Source organism: Struthio camelus, chromosome 1 (assembly GCF_040807025.1).
Source record: "Struthio camelus isolate bStrCam1 chromosome 1, bStrCam1.hap1, whole genome shotgun sequence".
NCBI classification, from domain to species: Eukaryota; Metazoa; Chordata; class Aves; order Struthioniformes; family Struthionidae; genus Struthio; species Struthio camelus.
In genome coordinates, this window is record NC_090942.1 from 190,344,042 (window position 1) to 190,368,350 (window position 24,309).

General features: G+C 41.1%; 1 protein-coding gene and 1 long non-coding RNA gene across 10 annotated transcripts in view; one reads left to right on the forward strand and one right to left on the reverse strand.

Annotated features, from left to right (window-relative positions):
- ENOX1 (ecto-NOX disulfide-thiol exchanger 1) overlaps window positions 1-5,486 on the reverse strand; it is a 374,358-nt gene extending 368,872 nt beyond the window's left edge. For 5 of the 9 annotated variants that reach the window (XM_068929749.1, XM_068929750.1, XM_068929748.1 and 2 more), the window contains exon 1: window positions 5,214-5,286. The gene's annotated coding sequence lies outside the window, so the exon portion shown is untranslated. Of the gene's footprint in view, window positions 1-1,941; window positions 2,180-4,354; window positions 4,627-5,038; window positions 5,106-5,213; window positions 5,287-5,377 lie in introns of those variants that run through there. The other 4 variants (XM_068929740.1, XM_068929745.1, XM_068929742.1 and 1 more) reach the window with 4 other exon arrangements.
- On the forward strand, window positions 4,384-12,755 carry LOC138065574 (uncharacterized). The gene is made up of 3 exons (XR_011138596.1): window positions 4,384-4,477; window positions 6,463-6,567; window positions 11,891-12,755. It is a non-coding gene; the product is annotated as an uncharacterized lncRNA (long non-coding RNA).
- The last annotated feature ends 11,554 nt before the right edge of the window (window positions 12,756-24,309 follow it).

The window sequence follows — 24,309 nt, forward strand, 5'->3', positions numbered from 1 at the left end:
ATCCGAATGTAGGTAACCTATCTCCACTCATTCAATGCTAGGTTAAGGATACGCCTATTTCTGAATTTTTCCCCTCAAGCTAGTTCCTCCAGACCCCTGAGTATTTTGTTGCTCTTCTTTGAGCTCCATTCAGTTTGTCAATAACTTTCTGATAATATGATATTCAGAGTTTTCACATGTATTCAGAATAGTCTTGTAAAAAGGCAATCCTACCTCTTTGCTCTCTGACATTGTACCTTTTTGTTGACAACTCAAAAACAAATCGATCTGTTCTGTAATCAAATCACACTGTAAATTCATGTCTTGCTTCCTGTTAGGTATTAATATTAGATTCTTTCCAGCACTACTATTATCCATGAGTAAGTTCCCATCAGGAACATTTGACACTCCTCCCCAGGAGAGCTTGCATTTTACCCAATTTTGTTCCCTTTTCTCTACTATCCTGTAAGAATTCTATTCTACTTCTGTTTATTTCAAAGCAAAAATGATGTTATTTTCAAAGGTTATAGGTTTTGCTTGAGGCCCCTATTCAACAAAGCATTTAATTGCATGCCTAACTTTAACCACATGCTTAAATCCCATTGATCTCAGCAAGCAGAGATGAGCTTAAGCATATGTGGGGCGGGGTGGGGGGGAAGGAAGAAATTAAAATTAGGCATGCAAGTCAATGCTTTGCTGAATCAAATGCTCAGTGTCTGTAAATCACTTGGATGGTTTATTTTCCATATTTGGCAAGAATTGACAGCTCAGTGCATTTATGTTATAGGATTTTAAAAAGAAGCTTCGAGATAGTCCAAAACTAACATTGCACATTTGTTCCTTTCTTAAGATAAGAAAAGGAAACAAATATTTAAGTAAATATGTAACACTACAACAATCATTAAGCCTCTAGGATTTAAACATGCAATAAGTAACGCTATATTCTTGTTACTGCAGTACTGTCAAAAAGAAAAAAAGAAAAAAGAAAGGGCTGTGAAAAAAATCACAGAACTATAGGACTACAGCACATGTATCTCACATAAGATAGGCAGGACATTCCCTGTCAGTTCATTAGCCTCTACCATCATTTTGTAGTTAAAAGGAAAGAGCAAAGATGTCAATTTCTTAATTCATATGTACCAAATAGCCTTAAGTGAAACACACTAAATTCAGTGCTCCAAACAAGATGGATTTTAAGGGGAAGGAGGGAAAAGAAGGTACTAAACTTTGCTTTTGCTCATGGGCTGACTATTTCCACCAGTTTCCAACCTACATAACAGCAGATGTAAGGTTTTACATTCATCGCTAGCAATAAATACAGTTGGAGTTTCTTGGACAGTACTTAAAAAGTCCACACAAACAAAAAAAGACGGGGGGGGGGAGAAAAAGCTTGTGAACTGTTCTGCACATAAACAATGGAAGACATTTGGAAGTGATTTTGTTTTCTTTGCCTTCCCTCATTCTGTCGTCTGGTAAACACAGGCAGGGGCTGCCTGTGGTGACTGCATTTAGTTAGCCGTACCAAGTTTAATCTGGGGACTACCTGACTGTAGGATTCTAGGTTTGGCAGGACTGCCATCAAAACGAAGCACAGGAGAAAAATTGGAAAGTGACTACTTCCTCTCAAACATAAAGCCTTCCAAAAATCAATTAACGTGTTCTAAATTAAACTGTCCCCATGTAGTAGGGTACTAAAATGCAGGCTTTCCAAAATACATAAGTAGCTTCTCATTGATATTTATCAGAATTATAATATTCTCTGACTGTTCAACTATTTTTATTGAAGCACTGTAAGACTTTCCTACCTCGGTACTTGAGATGAATCAGAAAGAAATCTATAGGCAATATAAATAAACTGTACAGGATAGCACATTGGATCTCTTAAATAACACTGTGAACCCCCCAAAATCACTCACAGAACGCAGTTCCCATGCACAAACACTGTTATTTAATAATGCATACCTAATCAAAGCTTGCAGTTTTCCACACAGGAAATCTTCCTTGTGATTCTATAGTTTCCAAGACGTATTCAACGGTGTTAAAAACTTGTATGCAATAAACAACTCCACTTCTGCAGATTCATTGATGAAACCAATGGGAAAACCAGCACTGTTTTTTATTCATGGGTAAGTAGTACCGGATGCGGAAGGCAGAGGTAAAACTCCCGTGAACAACTTTCTACTTTCTACTACAAAGGAAGGAAGGGTGGCAAAGAGGCAAAATTGTAGCATCTCCTCTTTTAGGTTGTACACGCAGTTACTCATCTGTGGCTACTTGTCTCTTTTTCCTACTGCAGCCGCCAAAGCACTAACACCTGCTGAAAAGCTGAAACCCGATAGGCAGTAAGTACAGATAGAGGGTTAGATCCACAGCCTGCACTAATGGATTTTTTCAGATAGATGGCAGTGCACAAAGTGCATCTAAGATCCGTCCAGCGTCGAGATTCCATTTCAATGCTCAGACACTCCAACTGAGGGAATTATTGCATTATCAAAATCACTTTTAAAAACCTCATGGCTTAGGACCCAATTCTGCTGCACTGTGATGGCTCTTCTTTCTCTTTCACACTGGGTGCCAAGGATGTAAACATGGCAAAGCAGCGCTTTGGGTTTCACTCCCCATTCCCGTCAGCAACAAAGGATTTGTTGACTACATGCTAACAAATGTAGTTTTAAAACACAAAGATAAAAGCTGATGAACAAGATAAGGTCCAAAAAGATATTGCATACTGTATCTAACAGTAGATCGTAAATCAGATTTCCAAGGGTCTGTAATAGCATAGATTTAAAAATATTCCAGCAATACAAACAGGATATTTCAAATGACTCTTGCTAGCAAAAATTCTACAGATATTACTATTTTTGTGCCCTCATCATTTTAACAGACAGTGTTATAAAGCTAAGAGCAGCAGAGTCAAGTCTTAACCATTTAATTGCATTTAACTGCAACTCCTAGTAAATCTCTTCCTCACAAATGGAAGATATTAACAAAGCAGCTGAAACAAATAGGAACAAATCTTACTACACAATTAATAGTTCTGTATCTACTTCAAGATTTTGATACACAGCTATCATGATGTGGAAGCATCCACCATCGTTTTGTTTTCTGTTCACAGTAGGGGGTTGCTAGGAAACAAAATACTATTGTCTGATTTCATGATCTATTGCCTGGTTTGCCTGGCAATAGTGTCTTCTAAATCTATTACTAGATTATTTTGTATTTCATAGAGAGATTAAGACTAACACTGAAACACATGCACATAGGGAGGGAACAATAACAATGCCTCAAAATTCAAGGGAAAGAATGCAAATATTTCAGGTCAAAGAAGACAAACTATCCTAAGGAAAAATGAACTTAAATAGTCTAGTGATATTTATATACATACACCCGTACACACGTGCATCATCGTTCCACTATTGTATCTACAGTTTTGTCTGACTTGCCAGAGACTTTTGCTTCTGAGGATACAAAATGTTCTCTTACTACTTGAGAGCTACTGTACAGTGTAAGTTCTGTAAATACCACATCCTGCAGAACGCCTGGTGCAGGCAAACAAATAAACTGGAATCATTTTTCTGGAATTCAACTCAGGGTTATGTTGGTGCCTTAAATCCTTTATGTAACATATTTTGCCCATTAGGATAGATAGAAAAGTCTAAGATCATTCCCTTCACTCTTCCCCCCCCCCTCCCCACCCCAGTTCAGTATAAAATAGATAAATAAATAAAAACACCAGGGAAAGAGATCTAAAATAGTAAGCCACAACAGCAAATTTCACATATTTTGACAGTAACCAATCTTCCTAGAGCAAGAGATTAAAAGACTGTTAAAACCAGACAAATGTGGGTGCCTATGAACGCATTCCCACAACACGATGGAAGGAGACCTCAGTAGCAAAAAAACAATCACACTTAAAAGCAGAGAGACAGATGAATAGACTTGTGCACACAGCCATATAGAAAAGGTTTTAAATAAAACCTGCACAGTAGTTATTACTTTTTATGCATATCTACAATTTCACATCATGCACCACACACACAATTTCAAAGTGCTTTCAACTTATTTATTAATGCCTATGAATTGTATCATTCCATTTTAAATTTGAGGGGAAAAAAATGAATGAGGTATACATTGCAAAAGACATCAAAGCTTTTGACATATTTCAGCAGAACTTCCAATGATTAAAAAAGAAATAAGAACATGCAGCATAGAAAACACCCAATTCACAGGAAGGATCCGAGAGCTTCTTGCCCCTCCTGCCCTGAGACAGATTTACTGGGAGTCTAACCTTCCTCATAGAAGCGAGAAAGCCCCCACGAAAAACACATTTAAAATTAAGGAACAGGAGTGAAATGCAAGACAGCTTTTCCCATACCTCACAACAACAAGCTACCTCTAGAGGTTAGATCAAAGAAACGAGGGACGGACGCGACCCACCACCGATCCCACTCCGTGCCACGGTGGGACCCGGCTGCTCTCCAGCTAGTAACCTACTACGGTAACGCTGCCGAAACGGTGCCTAACGCTTCCCCCGTGCCTCGCAGGTCGCGCACCGGGAGCCTGTCACCTAGAGCTTCCCTGAACCCTGCTGCAAAGCAGGCACTCAAGGAACAGGCAGGAGGAGAGGGATGGGACAGTCAGTCACCCTCTGAGCTGCCAACAAAAACTGTCGTGGAAACTGCGGGGGCGGGGGCTGCCTTGCTGAGGCTGGGGACGCCCTGGGTGCTCGTGGCTGCAGCCGCAGCCCGCTAAGTCTCGGGGGGAAGGAGGGAGGGACCCCGGCGTCCGAGCCCGGCTGCCCAGGGTGGGCTGCCCGCCGGCCCACGCGTGTGCCCCGGGGGAGCCGGCCCGGCGCGGGGCTCTCCGCGGCGTGAGCGCCGTCCTCCTCGCCGCCGCAGCAGCCACAATTAAAAATATATATATAATAATAATAAATAAATAAATAAATAACCCGCTAGGAGAAAAACGGAAAAGGAAGGAAAAAAAAAATCTCAAAATCAGCCGGACCCCAAACAACAACAAAAACCCCGCGCCCAGGAGAGCAAACTTTCTGACTCACGGCGGAGAGCTAGTGCCGCGGGGGCGCCGCGGGCCCCGCCGGAGCCGGAGCCGGAGCCGGGCGAGGCGGGCGGCGGCGGCGGGGCCGGGGGCAGCGCGGCTCGCCCCGCTCCCGCCGCCCTCCCCTGCCCGCCCCGTGCCTCCGCAGCGCCTCCCCGGCCCCCCGCCGTACCTACCGGCTGCCGGTGCCGGGCCGCGCAGCAGCGGGAGCCGCCGCCGCTGCCGCCGCCGCCTCCGCCGGCGGCGCCCGGGCCGGCGGCGCTGCAGCGGGCCGAGGACGCCCCGCGGCGGCGGGGAGCGCGGGGCCGGCGGCGCGGGGTGCCGGAGAGGCGGCGGCCGCCGATGCACAACACGCACACAGACAGCGCGGTGCCTCTGTGTGTGTGTGTGTGTGCGTCGGGGAGGGATGCTGCAAGGGACCGAGGGAAAATTCTCCCCTCCTAGCAAAGCCGCCGACAAATGGCAAAGCAGGTGTGCAGCGGAGGCAAGGCTCCCGGAGGAGGAGGAGGAGGAAGGAGGAGGAGGAGGGGGAGGAGGAGGAGGAGGAGGAGGCGGCCCGGGTTGGAGGGCGGGGAGGGCGCAGCCCGGCGGCGGGAGCGGCCGCGGGGCGCCCCGGGGGCAGCGGCCCCGCCGGGCCGGGGGCAGCCGAAGCGGGGGCGCCGCCGGGCGCAGGGAGCCGGGCTGGACCGGACCGGACCGGACCCCCATCGCCTCTGCCACCGGCGCCAGGGCAGAGAGGAGCCGGCTGCTGGGGGAGGAAGCGCCAAGCGCCCCGCTCTGTGTGCCGAGGTGCGGCAATCTGCGCCGGGCAGCGGAGCGGGACCCGCAGAGCTGCGGGAGCTGGGACAGGGAGGAACCACAACATGCCAGAAGTACTCCCAGCACCTCCGCAGAGCATCCCGGCCCGAGTATGCCCGCTCAAACTCAGCTTGCTTCTGCTTACAGCACCTTGCTCTGCTTTGGGAACTGTACCCCACCTCATGGGATCGGTGTTTCTTTTAGAAATCTTCCTGCAAGAAGTAGTGTTACATGTTTTATCTGCAGAGCTTCGCACCTCCTAGTTAGCTATGGTTTAAAACTAGCACCCTTCATGGGGAAATCCTTGCCAGAGAGGCTGGAGGCTTCACTTATTCCTTTCCAGGCCCCTTCACAGTCCCACATAGAGCTGGGTACAGCATGAGGAGAGTGCTTGACCTCACCTGCCCTTCACAAAGCCATGGGGCAGGTGGCCAAGGAGAGCTCTCCCCAGGAAAAGACACTGGGCCCAGAAGGGCCTGGCGGGAACAAGTGCTTCCCGAGAGCTGAGCGTCTCCTAGGGATGCTGCTGAAAACCTTGTCTGAGCAGAGTTAAGGAAGGTTTTTGTGGCTCAATCAGCTCCAGCAGAAGGTGTTTGCTTATCTGAACTCTTTATGCTTTTTGAATAGGAAAAGCCTGTTCTCCTTCTCCTGGCCTAAATTATGCTGGCTTGCTGTAAGCAGTTCTTCCTCTCCAGAGATGGCTTCAGCATACTTCTAGGTGACGATTCGTTGGTAAGTGAAAAGTGGCTGTGGCTGAAAGGTGGAAACTAACATCAGATATTAAATATTGCACGCAGCAGCTATGATTTCCAGTGGTAGAAAGAAGATCTGACAGAAAAACCTCCAGCCTCTCTTTTTCATAGTGCTTCTTTCACCAAAGTGGCATTCAAATACATCCACAGGTATTGGGCTAATTATATAGGCTCACCAGCCCATCGTTTTGGGTTTACCAGTAAACACATTTATGCAACAGAAGTAATTTCCACACCACTAAGCTCATCTGATTTAAACAAGACTGGCTTGTGTTGCCTCTGCGTGTAGCTTTTTTCCCCTGACTGGCAGGGTTAGTGTCACAGCTTCAGTTTGAAAAGTGACAACAAGCAATACTGACACAAATTATACAAGGACATCTACGTAGAGGACAAATCGTGGAGATTAATGCTCTGCTTTAGGTAAGTGTTAACTACGTCTGCTGAGCAGGAGCTGCTCTTCACCCAACTGTGCAGATGTGGGCTGCTGCTTTCTTCACTGTTTCTTCCTGTGCTTTTTACGTGTGATATAGATAGCTGTATAAAGGAAAAGTTGCTGGAGGCATTTCTGTTAGACTTAGCCCTGACGAAAGTAAGACATAATTATAACTTGGGCATCCTCTCCCATATTATTTACACTAAAACACACCTATTCAGTCTGCTAAAGCACAAGCCTTAAGCCTGTTCATTCCTAAGCAAGCATCTACTTTTAAAAATAAGCAGAAAATTAGGGAAGTTGACATACAGTTCACGTTCTTCACCTTAACTAGTTGTTAAATGAGGCAAGAGTTAACAAATCACATACTAAACTCCAGTATCTGAATGTAACTCTGAAGCTTGTTGCCTTTACCTGTGCTAAATTTTCCTCTTCATCTTTTCTAACACTGAATGTAATTGTACTTTGAAACCTACACACACATACAACAACAAACACTGAGCAGACCTTTCCAACACAGCCCTCTTGACTGTTGTGTCAAGCCTTGGCTGATATAAAACAGAGGTAAAAGAAAGTGTCTCTGCTGATACTGGACTTAACATATCTGGCTGCATGTGACGAAAACATTTGAAGGGGTTATTTTGTTCTGGCAATTTAGGGCTGTGCCCTTACACTGTTTCCCTCCCCTGGAACTCTCTGGACAAACACCCACCCAGGTATGCATGCACAAGTCTGCAGAAACAGGTATTATCTTCTCTGTGTGGTTTTCACTAACACTTCCTCATTTCAGCACGTATTTGCGATTTGTAGGTCAGGACATTTCCAGGTTGCAGCTAAGACCTCGCGTTGTTATTCTGTATAGTTCTTGGGAAGTTGCTGCCTTGGCCCCAAAGACCTTACAGTCTAATTTGTTAATAACTGAAGGATTCTTTTTCTAAAATTTAAAAAGAGGACTCGTTTTAGCTGTCTCATAAGCATGCATTATATCCAAAGAGTTCAATAGGAGCTGCACTGGCATATCTGAGAGCACAATTAGGCCCTCTGGACCTTTTAAAGCTTCAAAAATAGTCATGTGTAATTCCTTCTTCTGCAGACCCTGCAAGCTTTAAGAGATTTTTTGAAAGCTGTAAATTCCTATTTATCCACTAAGAGGCTCATAGGCAATCTTCCCTTAATGGAAATAGAACTGTAAAGCCGAAACATTAATATACACAATATGATACATTACGCAGGGATAGACTACTCTGAGCCAATGAGAGGGCATGGATGCTGTGCAGTTACAGAGGCGTAATCAAACAGGTTCGCTCCACTTACTCGGCTTCCTGCACTCTGGTTTCGCTCTCTGATTTATATTAGCGTGTACGAGTCTCTCCAAAAAAACATATGACCTGTGAATCCCTCATCTGCATTGGCTGGCAGCCGTTATTGGCCAATCAGAGTGAACAGTGTGGTCTAAATATAAGGCAGCTACTCTTCAATAACAGCGCTGTTAATATGCAAATCTCCCTACCCCGTCTACTAGAATCTCCTTCCTCTGATTGGCTTCTGTGATGAAAAAATTCAGGTTATTCGTTAGCAAACAAAATGTGCTCTTCAGTTTCCCCCTTCAGATGAATCCTTACAAAGCCTCAAGAATGTACATGCCAGAGACAAACAACAACAAAGCAAGAAAAAAAGAAGCAAAGAAAATAGGATTAGAAACATGATAAAAGGGGAAGTTCTGTGTTTAAAAATTCTCCTGCTTCCCTTTCTTCTTTCTGGCTTTCTCTTGGGAGTTTTGCCCATGACTGTAGATAGCAAGAGGACTGGGCCATTGCTGCTCATTTCTTTTTCAACCTTTCCTTCCTACAGATGAGGGTATGCTTGAGCTCACAGTAACAGACTTTAATTTGTACTGAGAATGTCTTTTTTGTCCTGGGAGAAATGCATGTGGCTGTCTTTATGGGTCAGCTTTGCCTGATCAGCAAGCAGAATGTTAAGAAGAAATATATGAATACATATTGATATATACCTTGATATCAAAGAGGTACATGGGGCAGTTGAACAATAAACAAATGACATTTCTTGCTTTAAAATCCATTGCAAAAACAGCCACCAAAAGTAGCACCTACATTGGCTTATTCTTCACAGAAGGTCAGCCTTGGCTAATCACTGACCTTAGAAGGACCTTTTCTGCAATATGAGCTGATGGGAGTGCTTATGCTAGCCAATTGAACTATCTGAGATCAATATTTTGTTTTCTATCAGAGTCCAATATGGCATACAAGAATAACATGTGACAAAAGTTAAATAATTCTATCAACTTTGATAGTGCAAATTCTGAAGAACTTTCCTCTCATAAAGCTGAAATGGGCTTCCTCTCTGATATGTAGCCAGGCTGTTCCTCCCTCCTCGACTTCACTTTGTGGATTTTCCTTCATTCTTGCAGTTCCTTTCCTGAAACATAGTACCTAACTAGCTGGATTGTTTTCACTCCGATACAGATGTGACTAGCTCTCCTGACGCCTTCTCTGAAGTGGCGGATGAGATCAAGCCAGTAACTTCTTAGATCTATGTATCTGAGCTGAAATCAGGGTCTCAGTGAAATCAATACGGATTTTGTCATTGATTTTGTCATGGCCAGAACTTAGCTTCTTGGGACCGGCAGCAACATATTTTTAGAGGACCAGATACTGACTGGAATTTCCACATGAGATAATGAAGGCCGGTTACTGATAACATAGCTCAGTGAGTGACACTTCTCTTTCCTAAGGCTTTTGCCCAAGAAGGGGCTAGTTATGTTTTTGTTGGACGACCCCTTTGGTTACCTTACTTCCTAGATCTCTTTTTCTTTCTAATCTTGCATGTTTTACTCACAAGTCTATAAGGTAGCTCCTTGTACAAATTACTAAATAAAGAGCCAAACACATGCACCTGTGAGAAATCCTCATTAAGAGTTTGATAAGGTTACCTGGCTGCAGGTCTTTGAACAACTTGGAAGGACAGAGGGCTAAATTCGAAGGTGGCGGCACATAGGGTTTTTTACTAATTTGCCATAAAAAAAGGAGTTATAAAAAGGGTAGCTATGCCATGGAGCTGCTTTCCTCTTCTGCCTCACACATTTCAGATTCAAAGATAATGTGAACAGCACAAACAGAAATGCAGGCAGACATCCACAACTAAAGGTTAGAAGAAGAAGATTTTGACAAGAACCATGTAGGTCCTGCCTGAGCTTTCCACTGCAAAGGTCAGCCAAAGACCTCCACAGAAATTAATACAGCTTCAGCTACTATAAAGGAACTTTTATACCTCAGTTTTCAGTAAAGAGCCTGAACAAAGCATAATGCATCTATCCTGGTTTTTTTTTTTCAACTGGCATGATCACCTCTTTCAAATATATATTAGGATTCTCATTTAATTAAAAAAAATAAAGCTAGTTAATAATTAACTCTGAAGTGTGTTCTCCCTAGTTCTGCTATAGGAAAGAAAGAAAAAAAGTCCCACACACTTTAGCAGCCAGTGCTACAAACACATCCCACCAGATAATTGACACAACCAGCCAGCACAGTGTTAACTCTGTTTTAAGCTTCCTCAAATCATCTAGGTTTAGAACCCATGTAACTTAATTGGATTGCTGCAGACCTGACAGTTCCCCATGTACTGTACACTAAAGGATTGCATCATTACTGTATGATTGGATACATAAGCTAATGCTGTCAGTTCTGAGAACAGTTAGGTGCTGTCACCAGCCCTGCAGCTCATCTTTAATCTTCCAATCACCATTAGAAAGTGAAAACCCTCTATCCTCTCTATTCCCCCCACATCGGAAAAATTAAATTAGGAGGACTGAAAATAACCATGAAACACAATCAGAAGATTTGGGCCTAACCTCTCATCCTCAGTCACATAGGTGTACTAGGCTATGCAGCCAGTTCCACTGAAAACCCAGTTAATTCAAATAGGCTCACTGAAAGAATTAGTATTACTTAGATGAGGTCCATTTTTTGTTTAAAAGGAGCTACTTCATAATCCCAAAGGAAAAAAAAATATGAAGACAGTTTACAAGGCAATACTATGCTCAATAAACAGATGCAGAGACAGTGTGGATAATATAAGCTAAATAGAAGATTCATAAATTCTTAAATGCAGTTTCAGCTTCCACCTTAACAATGCAAAGGTTAACAGTGTCCTATACTTGTTAGCTATGGATGTCTTCAAGGCACAAGGGTGAGGTAGGCACCAAACCATGATCGAAAGTACATGAGAATTAGATACATCTCAGCCATTTGAGTCAGTGCACACCCCCCTCGCTTCAGAGAAGGAGATCTTTTGAAAGAGAAGATTGGTGTTTTGACCTCTGTGCCATCCTTTTTCTGCTGATCTCCTGAATGCCCATCATACTCTATCACTATTCTGCTAGTTCTGTAACATAGGTTTCATTTCATTTAGAAGTCACCCAAAGCAGGATTCTGGAAAGGCACAATCATTGTTCTTAACTCTCACATGGGCTGTTTAGGCGTTATAGGCAAGGTTTCCTTTGCGAGGTGGTGGGCAAAAGCACAGAATTGCTCATCTTTTCTCATGCATATGTTAATAAATGCTGCATTAAGCAGCTAGCTGTTGGTGATCATTTTGTATTCAAAATATATGTTTTTTCAGCAACATCATGTGTATTTTTGAGAAGAGCTAACAGTAAATATGCTGAAAGATTCCATTCCCATAGGCTAGTCCTAAGTTTTTTGAGTTTTTGTTTCTTTTTTTTTTTTTAAACAGTCAGAATCAATACGTATGTAGAAAAGGATGTACAAAATTTCCATTTCTAGTAACTCTTCTCTGGTGGCACCATCACCACTTTTTCAGTAACTAACTGCCCCTCTTCTTTCTGCCTTAGGTGATTAGTAGTCCTCTTGCAGGCCTGTCAGGTAGGCTGCTAAAAGGATTATTGTTCCCATGCTACATCATTCTCTACATCAAAGACACAGCCTGGCCTACCTGCCCTGTGAAGATCTTCCTGAGAGAGACCAGGAAAACTTTGCACTGCTCTTTGTCATAACAACATCAGTACAGAAAGTTTCCACAAACCATTAACTATCTGCACAGACCGTCCAAAACAGCTGTGTACCTTCATCAAGTTATCTTTAATTCAAGCAACTTGCATCCCCCAACACTGCACTTTGACGTTGTAAACAGTCTAGGATTTCAATAGGAGGAGAGGTCCTGGTTTTTTCCTACTCAGTTCAGCGATCATGAAAATCGGCCACATCTGGGTGGCTCTTTAACAAACCACAGCAATGCCATATAAGACGACTGGGAAGGGAAAATAAAGACTAATGTATTCAGCTGAAGCTGCAACTGAACTTTACATGGGCAGAGCATAATTACCTGATCTGGCATTTTGCCAGCATGCTGGGGTTAACATTATTACTCCTACAATACTCCTATTTATGGGCAATATGGAAAGAAGTAGTAACAGGATTTTTCTAATTGAATCAGCATGAACCAAACTACTGTAGGTTGCAGTTCAATTAAAATTGACAGTCTAGTGAAGCAGATACGCATGCCATACAGATAAATACAGAAAATCTAAGTTTTTTTTTTTTTTTTGTCTTCTCCTCTTGGTATTTCTTCCTCTGGATATTTCATTTCATTTTCTTCATCTTTTGATGCCAGGAAACTATCATGGACTGGAAACACTTACTAGCTTTTCGCAGACAGTTTTCATAACTTAAAATAAAGATGGAAAAATATATCCTGTTAAATGTTTCAGCATTGCATTTCTTTCCTTTTTACAGCACACAGTATTAAAATTACATTGGCTGTGGAGCAGCAGATTAGAAAGAGCAACTGCTTTTAACCTTAAATAGTAAATGATGCTGAAGTCACTAAGTGTTTGAAACACACACAGTGCACACATTGCCAGTCTGAAATTTGCAGCTAACAGACACGCAGTCTGACTCCCTACCAAAAATGCTCTGCAGAGGTTAACTCTTGTAAGGCAAAATAACTTTTTTTTTCCTTCTAGGAAAAATGAATGCTTGAAATGGTAGAAAATATATTAGCCTGTTTACTCCTGGTTCTGCAGTCGTTACTCACATGAGTATCTCTTTCTCAGGCAAGTAAAACCATGCAAGCACCTACTGAGGTCGATAGGACTTACGAGGAATTAATATTCCCTATCTAAAAGAGGTGTTGTGAGGCTTACTTCATTAGTGTTCAGAAGCACTCCGAGAGCTCTAGATAACAGCTGCTCTATGTTGTAAGAAAATAGTACTATTCACTATTACGGAAGAGCTACAACCATGCTAGTAACTGACCGCTGCCTGAATCTTCTCCAAAGTTATTTGGTTTGGAGATATGCCTCAAAGCAAATCTGTTATTTAATAGAATGAAAAAAATAAAGAAGCTATGGGGTATTTTTAAGAGCAAAACAGAAGAAAGCTCCCCTGGGTGGTATCCTATCGACCTCTAGTTCCTTTATTGTTTCTAAAATGTTTTTCCATTTAAGGCATTGCCACTGAACCCTTCCCAGGAAGCCTTGGGAAAGGATATAAAGTGAGGTCTCTACTAAGCTTGTAAGTAACATCTCTTAAAATGGAGATTTGATTTATGTTTCACTGACAACCAGGTTTAAGGGGAAAAACCCTCCAGGCTTTGGTTATGAATCCTATAATAAATGGTGCCATCTACTGGCTCTCTTTTGCTTTTGCTCAGTGTCAGGGTTTGATTGTACAGTACAGCTACTGCAAGTAGCCTTAAAACCAAAGAAATCAAGCCAGCATGAGTGTAGATAGTGCACTTCCTGCACAACGGATATTGGAATGATTTACAGGGGTTTTCATGAAGTAAACAAGTCCAAAATGAAATAACTGTAGTTCAAGAAACGACAAGATGCAAGCAAAGGAGAAAAGGCAGCATTCCAGCAGACATGTGAAACTGGATGAAGGGTCGGTACTGAAGACAGACGCAGCTAAACTGAACCAGATGCAGGCGTCCCATAGGACAGACACATCAGTGATGAGACTGCTTAGAGGGACAGTTGAGAGCTTGTCCAAACCCTCCCAATTAATCTTCTCCTAGAAAAAGAATATCTGATCATGCTGCTTTTTCCCTTCCACCCACTCTAAATTCTTCAATTAAGCAAAAAATAAAAAGCAAACAGCCCTGACAGAAGAAATATACAGATAGACATAGAAGCTATGGGTCAATTTCTGTTCTCAGAGCTCAATGCTTTTCCTGATTTATACCAGGAGCAAGAATTGCCTCTGTCTTAAGCCTCAGAAAGATACATGAACAGGGCCTTGTTCTAACTTCACTTACACTAAGCAATGCTGGCGCCTCTTACAGGGCGAACTAGTGTCACTGAGTAAGGGAATGGGTATAAAATATTCTTATTTTTTGCTCTTTTCACTATATCTGGATAATTTACTTGAACAAGCAAAAGTCAGCTGTAGAGCTATTTTTGTCTGATTTCCTAAGAAGAAGAGACTAGTGCAATCACAGCATCTGGCAAAGGGGAAACAGTCTCAAAAATACACAGTTTTGATATGCGCTTCATAAAAAGCATGGTGGTTGTCAGTGTTCCTTTGGAGAAAAAAGCACAAGGGGGAGCTCTTCTCCGACATACACAAATCCATAGGAAGGTATGTATGCACCTTCAGTTTGGTTTTTCATAAAATATTTGTTTGTCATGCTAGTCTTTACCTCGTAAAAAACAGATGAGCAGGACTGCAGGATATCCAAGATTTTATTGTTACAATGCAACCTGTATCAGAGCAAGTTATAGCCTCTTGGACTCCAGCTTCACCTCCTATCAATGAAGATCATGCTTAGATATGCCTTACGTATTGCTTTTAGAGTTTAGAAGTACAAGAGATTATAGAAAGTGTTCCCTGATAAAGATGCAGATTTCTTGGTGTAGATTTCTCCATGTTTGAGTCAGAAGTGCAAAGAGGGGGGACGTGCAAAGAGGGGGTCAGCTCCTCTCATAGCTCCATCCGCACCCACAAACGCTAACTTAACATTTTAACGAAGTCCTCAGGGGTATGAGTTCCAACAACAATCACATACTGAGGAATTTTTGGCAAAACAACTCCATTTGGAGTTGCTGGAAGAGACTGGGAGTCCTGGAGTTGCTGTGGAAAGCCCTTCGCGCAGCCCTTAAGATGATAGGTTTCTGGAAAATAAAATCACTACTGCTTTGAAGGGAGAACAAATTCCATCTTTATTCTGCCACGCACTTTTCACATAGATTAATTCAGAATAGATCCTATGGATGGAACCCATATTCCCCAGCCTCCCAGGAGATTTTTCATTTAGATATACAATCTTTATCTCTAGTGCAGTGTTTTTCAACCTTTTCAAACTGGAGGAACGCTAAAAATTTTCCAGTGGAGGAGCGCACTTACTGTCCTCCACCCCCGCATAGAGAATTAGGCTAACTGACAACAGATTTCCATTTCTCAGCAACCTTTAATGGATTCCGTAGAAGCAATCCATAGACCTCCAGGAACTTATGGAACATGGGTTGAAAACCCTATTGTCACATATGCAATGGTACTTTTTAAAGGGTGTAAGTGAGGGCCACAAAGAATGTTACACCAATAAAAATGGTGAGCATTTGGTAACTAGCATGCAGAACCTACCTAACAGACTGTTTTCTTGTCAGCAGGAAATTAATATATGTGCAAACATTTTCCTCTCACTTCATGTAGTTTACCCAGCAGTTAATGGCCTGATATTGTAGAACTGAAGTTCTACAGATTTGGTATCTTGGCAGATACAGAGTCAGTTTTCTACCACTCTTTCATCGGTCTCCCTTTACATTTTTCATCAGGCTCAGATTCGTGTGAGATTTTAACCTAATGAAGAGGACAGCCAGCACACTGGTTCCTTCTACCAAGCAGGGCAGTTACTGTCACAGTACTACTAGTGTGAAAGAGTTAGAGCTCTCTTTTTGGCACCAGCTCCAACCTCTCATCTTGAATGGATCTCAACTAGTCTGCAGTGATCTTTTGACCAGTGTAACTCTTAAAATAAGAAGCTAGCCTCCATAGGAAAAGTGCTGACAATATTTCCACTCTCCACTTACTGTAAGACGTTCTTTGGACAACGTGCAGCACTGGTGAAATTGGCCATAGATGTTATCCATGAAACAGAAGGCTTCCAGTTCCATTCTTGGCTCTGGGAACAGGCAGGAAGCAAGCAGGAGTCTAGGCAGCAGATGGGGATATTGCTAATTGATGTGTTCTGGTGTTGGGCCATCAACTGGCAAATACTTCACACTTTTCTCTTAGCAGTGATTTTCCATGTCAGAGAACTACAGATATCTGAGCACTAACAAAGCAAAGTGAAAACAACGATCATTTTAGTGCAGACAATCATTCTTCCTCAACTGCAACTAACCAAATTTGCTGCAGAACTTTGTGAGGCAACTTGGACTTAGCAAATTCTTCACAGAGCAAAAGTTGTGTGCAAGTGAGTCTTCTCTCTTACAGTGTCAAGTGGAAAAGAAGTTACGTGAGTGCCATCATCTCTAAAGCATTTTTCCCACTCTCATAAAAAGCCTGGTAGTCCTTATAAAAAAAGTACTGCAGAATAGTCTACCATACCTGGGAAAAATATGCTGGGTAAAAACTAACATGAGACCAGTGTTTCCTAAACAAGGGATCAGAACTCAGTAAGAGTTGGCAGTGTGACAGAAGTTTTATTGCAAAAGTAGGTTTCACAACTGACAGCAGGAATAAAGGACTGTAATTGCAACTGGGAGTTCTGGAGCATGCTGGAAGCAGTGAAAAAGTCTGGGAACAGTTCCATTAAACTATTCCGGTTTCAAGAGTGGCATCCGCATAACAACTTTTATGTTACATAAAAGCGCAACTTTTACTTTTCCTTCTTCCCTATAGGTTACAGGCTATGGATCTCACTCTTTTTGAGGTAACAAATTGTGTCTTTGTCTTCTGTAATGTCCCTGACATATTTTACATGCTCTCGGACAGTAAATGACAATGACTATACTGCTCTGGAGGAGGAACTGTATCAGAGATTCTGTCTGCCTTTCACTTTTGAGTAAGGTTGCTAACTTTTCTCTGTTTTTAAGGACGTTTTATGCTTTTAATTAAAATGAAAGATAATTAAACTACCACACTCCATTACAGATCAGTCATTTACAGTGTAGTAAAACAAATAAAATACTTCTGAATGGAAAGGATCTAAAATGTCCTCTTAAACTATCAGTTTCTAAAAAGAAGATACTTTATTGTCCACATGGATTTGTTCAATTATCTCAGATGGAAAAAGGTCACGCTCTAGAGGGCCAAGTTCCATTCTTTCATTGTTGGAGCTGTACGTTTCTAAATATAGGAGATCACAATGGGAAATGTTGGCAGAACCCTCAGCACAGTATCTCAACAGAATATATGATTCTAAATTAAAAAGCAAGTATTTTGACTTGGCTTTTCTGAATGTCATCACCTCGATTCCGGATAAATGCAAGAAAGACTGTCTGGTGTTATATTTTTGATAGTAAGTGGTCAGAAATGTATTATTCAACACAGTAAATACTATAGTCACCCAGAACCAGACTATGGTATTATTATTAATACGGTACCTTTACACATGTTCTTCTCTGTCACTTCAATACTCTAGGATGGCACGAGAGTAAGGTAATATTTAGAGGGAAAGAGTCACATCTGACACCTAACATAAATCCAATGAACATGAGCTCAGATGTGCTCTCAGCATTCTGTACAGGGAACAAGCAACAACAGTAAAAGTTGCAAATGTTTGATGGTGTAGCTTGCAGTAACTTCCCCATGTGCCACGTGCTCCGTGGATTCCTCTCCCACGTGTATTTTTCACTTGCTCTACATATGAAGAATTCTCTGTGCATGCTCAAGGAACAAGTGCAATACAATAAGCTTAAAAGAAAGAGACCAGTCTCCATCCTCCACAGTCAGACTAAGCATTGAACAAATACGAGCAGCACCATGAGCAGACCAAGAGAAGAATCTTGTTGTATCAATACAATCGGTTTGTTTTACCTTCTCCAGATCCCCGGCTAAAGCAGTCTTTCCGTGGGCTTCTCCATTGACCAGGGGAAAGCTCTATGTCTTCCATTCCAGCTCATCGAACTTGCAACATCAACGCATATTTCTAGGCCCTGAACACATTAACACTCTCATCAGACTTCCATTATCTAACTCTAAAGCTTCCAGTCTAAGCTGCATAACTAGGCTTCTGCTATAGACAGTGGAAAGAGACAAGCACTTCCAGGTGATTTTATTGCCTAAAATAAATAGCTAAGACAGGTTGAATGAAAATATCACCTCCTTTAAACTAGACAACCAGCTTTGGCATGGTTGAAGTTCAGTGAGGTGTATCTGTGCTCTATCTTAACTAAAGAGTTGGGTCTGATTTCAAAAAGTCCAGATGAAACTAATTGCGTTGCTTCCCTCTACAGTCCATGGAAAAAGAACGAGTCATGGTCACAGGGTAATTCATCCTACCTGTAACAGTTATCAATGTAGCATGCACTCTGGATGTCCTTCTCAGTTCAAGGAACCTCGATGATTAGGTTACGTTTGGTAATGTTTAGATGGCTAAATATGAGACAAGATGAATTCCACCACAGCTAAAGGGAGCATCTCTAGCAAGAGATATCTCTGGAGGGCAATTCTGCTTTCCAAGAGCAATTCATTTCACTAAAACATTTACTTGAGGACAGGATGGATCACCTTCCCAAGGTGCCTTTTGCATAGGAAATCTATCTGCCTAGCTTGCATCAGATTTTTAACTTTGGCATGGCTGAGGTTAGCCAAGAAGAATCCCACACAAAGATCCAGCAAACTTCCCTACATGATGGGTCATGTGCCTCACTGTACAGACCACTGTTAAAAGTCTCTTTCCTATTCTGGAGACGGGAACTGATCAGCTAATACAATATCCAAGGGCAGGCTGTGGAGGGAGGGTTTTTTTGCGAATAAATTATTTTGAATTTCAGCATTGAGGATCTGTATTATTGTATCTAATAAGGTACATCATTTGCAATCGGAGCTCATTAGGCACATCTGCAAAAGAAAGAAAACTAATGGCCACGAAACAAACTATTCATTTTCGTAACTATTAGCTCCCCACTACTACTCCCATTTCGCTGTTGATTCAAAAGAAGTGTTAGGTTAAAAAAATAGGCCATTTCACATGTATAACTATTTTACATGAATGGAGGAAGAGGTAAAATGGGTGCATATTTCACATTGGTAATTTGGAATAGAAAAATTTTTCTCTTTGTTATCTGTAAGATGTATCCCCCATTTTCCATCCAGGATGGAAAAAGATCTCACTAAGTGTATTTCCAATGAAACGTTTCTTCAGGATTCTCCGGTTTTGTATTGCATGTTTCTAAGCTTCTAATTTTAGTATACTAGCCCATGTTTTCTATTAATAGATCTTCTCTTCCTGATTTATACTTGACCTTTTATACAATGTTAATTAAAGTTGTTAGCATCACAATATGTCTGCTCTTTATGTGTTCCATGCCTTCTAAAAACAATGCAGTCACTGCTACTTTTATTATCAGCTGCTCTTTTATGCTTTTACATGGCAGCTTTTTTTGTCGTTTGTTTCCCAACGTGCATTATTTTCCACACATATATATTAAAAGTAAACATAATTGTACTAAATGCTATCATAAAATTAAAGCATCTGGAAATACACTGTCGAAAGTTCAAAACTCACTTTGTACAAGAAAATTAGCACCCTTAAAAGTGTAACAAGCATGTTTACGGATGCCGCTGATGCCAACAACCTAAAAAGTAGTCAAAATCCCCTGTGCCATCATCTAGTAATATCCCGTAATACTAAGAAAAAAAAGGCAATCATTAAGATTATTCACAAAGCCATCTGAATGCAAAGGAAGTCATTTTCAACTGTCTGGACAATATGAAGACAAAGTGAGTTAGATGAAGTTTTTTTTAAAAATTATGACTAAACTCTGGGTATACCTGCCAAAGTATGGTTCCTTTTTCAATGCCAGACTTATCAAAGTGGATGGAGTCAGACTAGATAAAAGGTGCAATAGCTCAGCAACTCATCTATTAGCTCCTGACTTTCAACAGAGAATCAACAAAGTTTTGAAATGGTTAATAGTTATATTTTTGAAAATGTAGCAAGCATACTCTGTAGCTTCTTTTTAGGTAAGTACCTAAGGAGTTAAAAACACCAAAACATTGTAATTGCTATTGTAAGAACTGAAGCAGTGCTAGGATGATTGTAATGAGTTATTTTTGATTTCCTACTTTGATCCCTCTTTGAGTAGTGAGGTGTTTCTTTGTTGTTTTGTGAGTGCTAATTGCTGCGGTGCTGTGTTAGATCATTGCCATGCCAGTTTCCTTTAGCAAGAGAATGGATAATTGAATAATTATAAAGCAGTAGTTCATTAAAAATGGTTATGGGTATAAAAAGGAGTTTTTACAGCAATTCATTGAGGGGTTCTGAATGTTCATCAAACAACCTGCTCAAAATCTTTTTTTCTTACCTATAAGACTGAATTTTTTGTGTATACAGTTACTCTCAAAAGTAGAACAGGAAATGATAACAGCTGCACTGGGCTGATTTTCTTCTCCACATGCCAATATAAGAATCCTTAATCCTGACATTATGCAAAGCTCTGCCATAAAATTCCTCCGCTATTATGGATAACTCACTGAAACTCAAATTCCGTTCCTTGCCTAGGCAAACAGATTGCAGGTGTGTCAGAGGTGTAAGAACTACAGAACACCACTGAAGAGATGGCAAAATAAACATATATTCTGATCTCAGGCGTTAATGCTGGCAGCTATTCATGCAATATCAAGGAAAAAAAACCCTCTCTTCCATTTAGGTCTCTCAAGCAATTTCTTTCCTAGTTCATAAGACAGCAAAATGGTGGGTCTCATGATGGTGAAATACATCCAGGCCTTTAGGTTACACAGTGAAGAAGTAGCTGCTGCGTTGAGCTACAACAGGATCTAGGTGCTATTTGTCTGGCTGCCATGCTTATTACCCTAACAAAATTAAGCATCTATTGCACCCTGTGAGGAAGCACCAGAGGTACCGTGAGGAAGAGCAAGCAGTCACATGGGAAATTGAACACGTAAATGAAACAAATCTCACGGTTGTTTTAAAGAATGAATTAAAAAATAATAATCTTGTGAAATTCTACTGATCCTAATAGGGTCAACAGCAGGATCGATATTTTAGATCTTTCGCACAGTTCTCTGCCCCATGAGCTAATGAACACTGACCGCAACAGTAGGTTGTGATTTCCTAGTGGCTGCAGCCAGATAAAACAGTGGGTGTCACAGCTATTTGCTGACTGTGGAGGATTTTTCAGACTTAGGAACCTCAGGTTCCACTATGGGTTCTGTGGCATAAAATGAACACAGGCCTACCTACTCCTTTCTCCCGCTGCTGATTTCTTTTGCTCCCATCCACTGCAGCCTATGTCTGTCTCCCATCACATCCCTCTCCTATAGTTTTCTCGGTTTCTGTTATCTAAGCTTCCAGTTTTACCCTGATTTTCAGGGACTGCTTAGCATCTTTATGGTGGTTAGTTACAATTATAAACATCTAGGTTATACAGAAGACTGGCAAGTCTCACTAATGCAAGTATTACCGGTAACTGGTGACATGATTCACACGATTGGAATGCTAAAAAACCTCTACATAACATTTGTTTGAGGAAAGAGATGAAGTAGTGAATGATGTGATGGCAGAACTACAAAGACAATCCTACCCGGTTTATATATCCTGATGATTCAGAAACTAATTGGTCAATGTGCTAACACACAAAAGATGAGAAGAGAATACAGTGGAGCGGGAAGGTGGGAGACTCTTTACAGATTGTGAAATCATACCAGAATTATTTCTTACTACCTTTCTGTAGTGGGAGGAAGACACTGGGGGAGCAATTGCCTTGCCATGGGTGAATTCAATTTCAGAAATGTAGCATGGAGGTCACATAACTTATTAGAGTTTCTAAAATTATTCCTTGCAATCCTTTAACACAGAAAGTATTACTGCACTCAACAGGGGGTAACTCAATTACGGATCTTACCACAATGCATAGAGCTATATTAATTTCTGGCCTGGAGTTGGTGAGGGATAAGTGAAGATGATAGATGGGATTTATATCATATAACCTTAATCTACAAGTAGTTTAAAACTGGCTGCCCTGCACTTCCAGAAGGCAATGCCACCTCTCTTAGCTCCCTGGGATGTTTCATCTTGCCTCACACAAGTTATCCAAAAGTAAGATTTCTTCCTTTCCAGATTACCTTCATACTCAATGCAAAGGGCAAGGCACCACCAGAGTGTGAGTTAGCAAATTCTAAATAGGTGTCAGGCAAGGCGAGTCTCCTGCACAATACTTAATGCAGTAAAATAGGTAATTTCCCATGGCTGAAGAAAATTATGAATGAGGTTGACTGTGGAAAAGCAGATAGCAAAAAGTAAATGAAAAGTCAGAGTTCTCCAACAGAAACTAAAAGGATGCTTGAAAAACAGAGTACCCCATACCATCAAGAAAAAGGAAATTTTTAGATAAAAACCTACTCTGGTTCACCGGCAAATGGAAGCAACTGTTTGAAATAACCTCCTACCACATACCCCAATGTAACATATGGAAAAGGTGACATTGATTGAAATAGGTATAAATTAGGAGCTTAAAGTCTAGAAACTCAATAAGGAAAGCTAGGGAAATACAGAGAAAATATACAGCCAGGAATAAGACAGTAAAGGACAAAAAAAGAGGAATTTTTAGCATTCATTAATAATGCTGCTGTAGCTCTGAGGGCTTAAGGATATAGAGCTGGGATTCATCTTAACCAGCTTTACATATCAGAAGAATATAGCTATTCACATCTGAGCTAATCACCATTCACTCCCTTTACAATCATTGGAGAGAAACAGGACTTTTTAGGGCACAGTTCCTGTCATCCAAATGCAAATATCTAGAGCAGTTCAGATGAAACACCCCCTAGAAGTCTTTATTTCCCTCCATGATTATAAAGGAAGCCTGAAATGATAAGCTCAGGCATAGATTTCTTCAACATGGACATCTGAAATTAGGTGAGAGGAATCCCACAAAGGCCAACAGACATAACTGTGAAAAAAACTTGAGCTACTCAAGTCCTTCTTCTCTGCCAAAAAGTGTATTTGTTTTTCCAGCTGCACCAGCTAACCTAATAAAAATCCATTAGCAATTAAGGAATTCTTAGCAATGGTACATACTTAGTAGAGACAAACAAAAGGTTGGTAGTGCATTTGTACTTCACAGAACAGGGCATTCTGGTCGTTCAGTAATTTTGAGGGATATGATAAAATTTGAGGGTAAGCTCTTAATCATCAGACCCAGATAGCTTTTATCCAAATTGACTGAGGAGGTCGCTAGCCTTCTGATATTAATTTTATACCAATGTTATAATGTCAGGATTCAATAGATTAGAATACTGCAGCAAATTTTTTCCTAAGACTCATCTTGAAAGTGGCTGTACTATTTACTCTCGGCTCATCTCACAGAATTATAGGCATTTAATTGAGTCTTTCAAGTTAAGGGTAAATGCACTAGGATCCCTTTGTAGTGAATGGAAAGAGACAGACTCTGCCATAGGGCAGTCAAGATCTGAATCAGCTGTGGGATGCCTTTCTTGTGTTGAGTATATTAGGAGACTCAAGGGATAACATTCATACCTTATGCTTAACCTTTCCAGAACACTGAACTTGAGGCTGAATCCCAGTGTCAGCCCAAAAGATTCCAGTTAGGTAGGCTTATTTAGAAAGCCTATAATTTATAATACGGTTTAATAATAAGGTTTATAATACGTTGTAACACCGCAACTACCAGCTATAATCAGCCTTAATAAGCTATTAGGCTTTTTGAAAGCACCTAGTCTTTCTGAAATGTACTTTTCAACAACAAACAGCAGTGAGCCAATGATCTTTAATAGGATACTTCTAAGAAAAAAGTGAACTGAGCAAAAGTTTGCAGAGGCTTGCTTTTAGCTCAGGAAAACTTTTTTTTTTTTTTAATTATTAGGAAAAAAGTCCTTCTATTTGCAGTAGATGCAATTTGCATCATAACTTGGATCAGAAGAACAAAAACTCTTAGGAAATTTTCTGAAATCTTTCTTACTCTTTAATCAGCTAGAGTAATTTTACATAGAAGATGTGCCAGCCTAAAATGAAATTGCTTATGATTTTTAAAAACAGAAGAATAATTAACAAGAAAATACATATATTCAATCCTCGTGTTGTTTGCAGTTGTAGGAGTGAGCA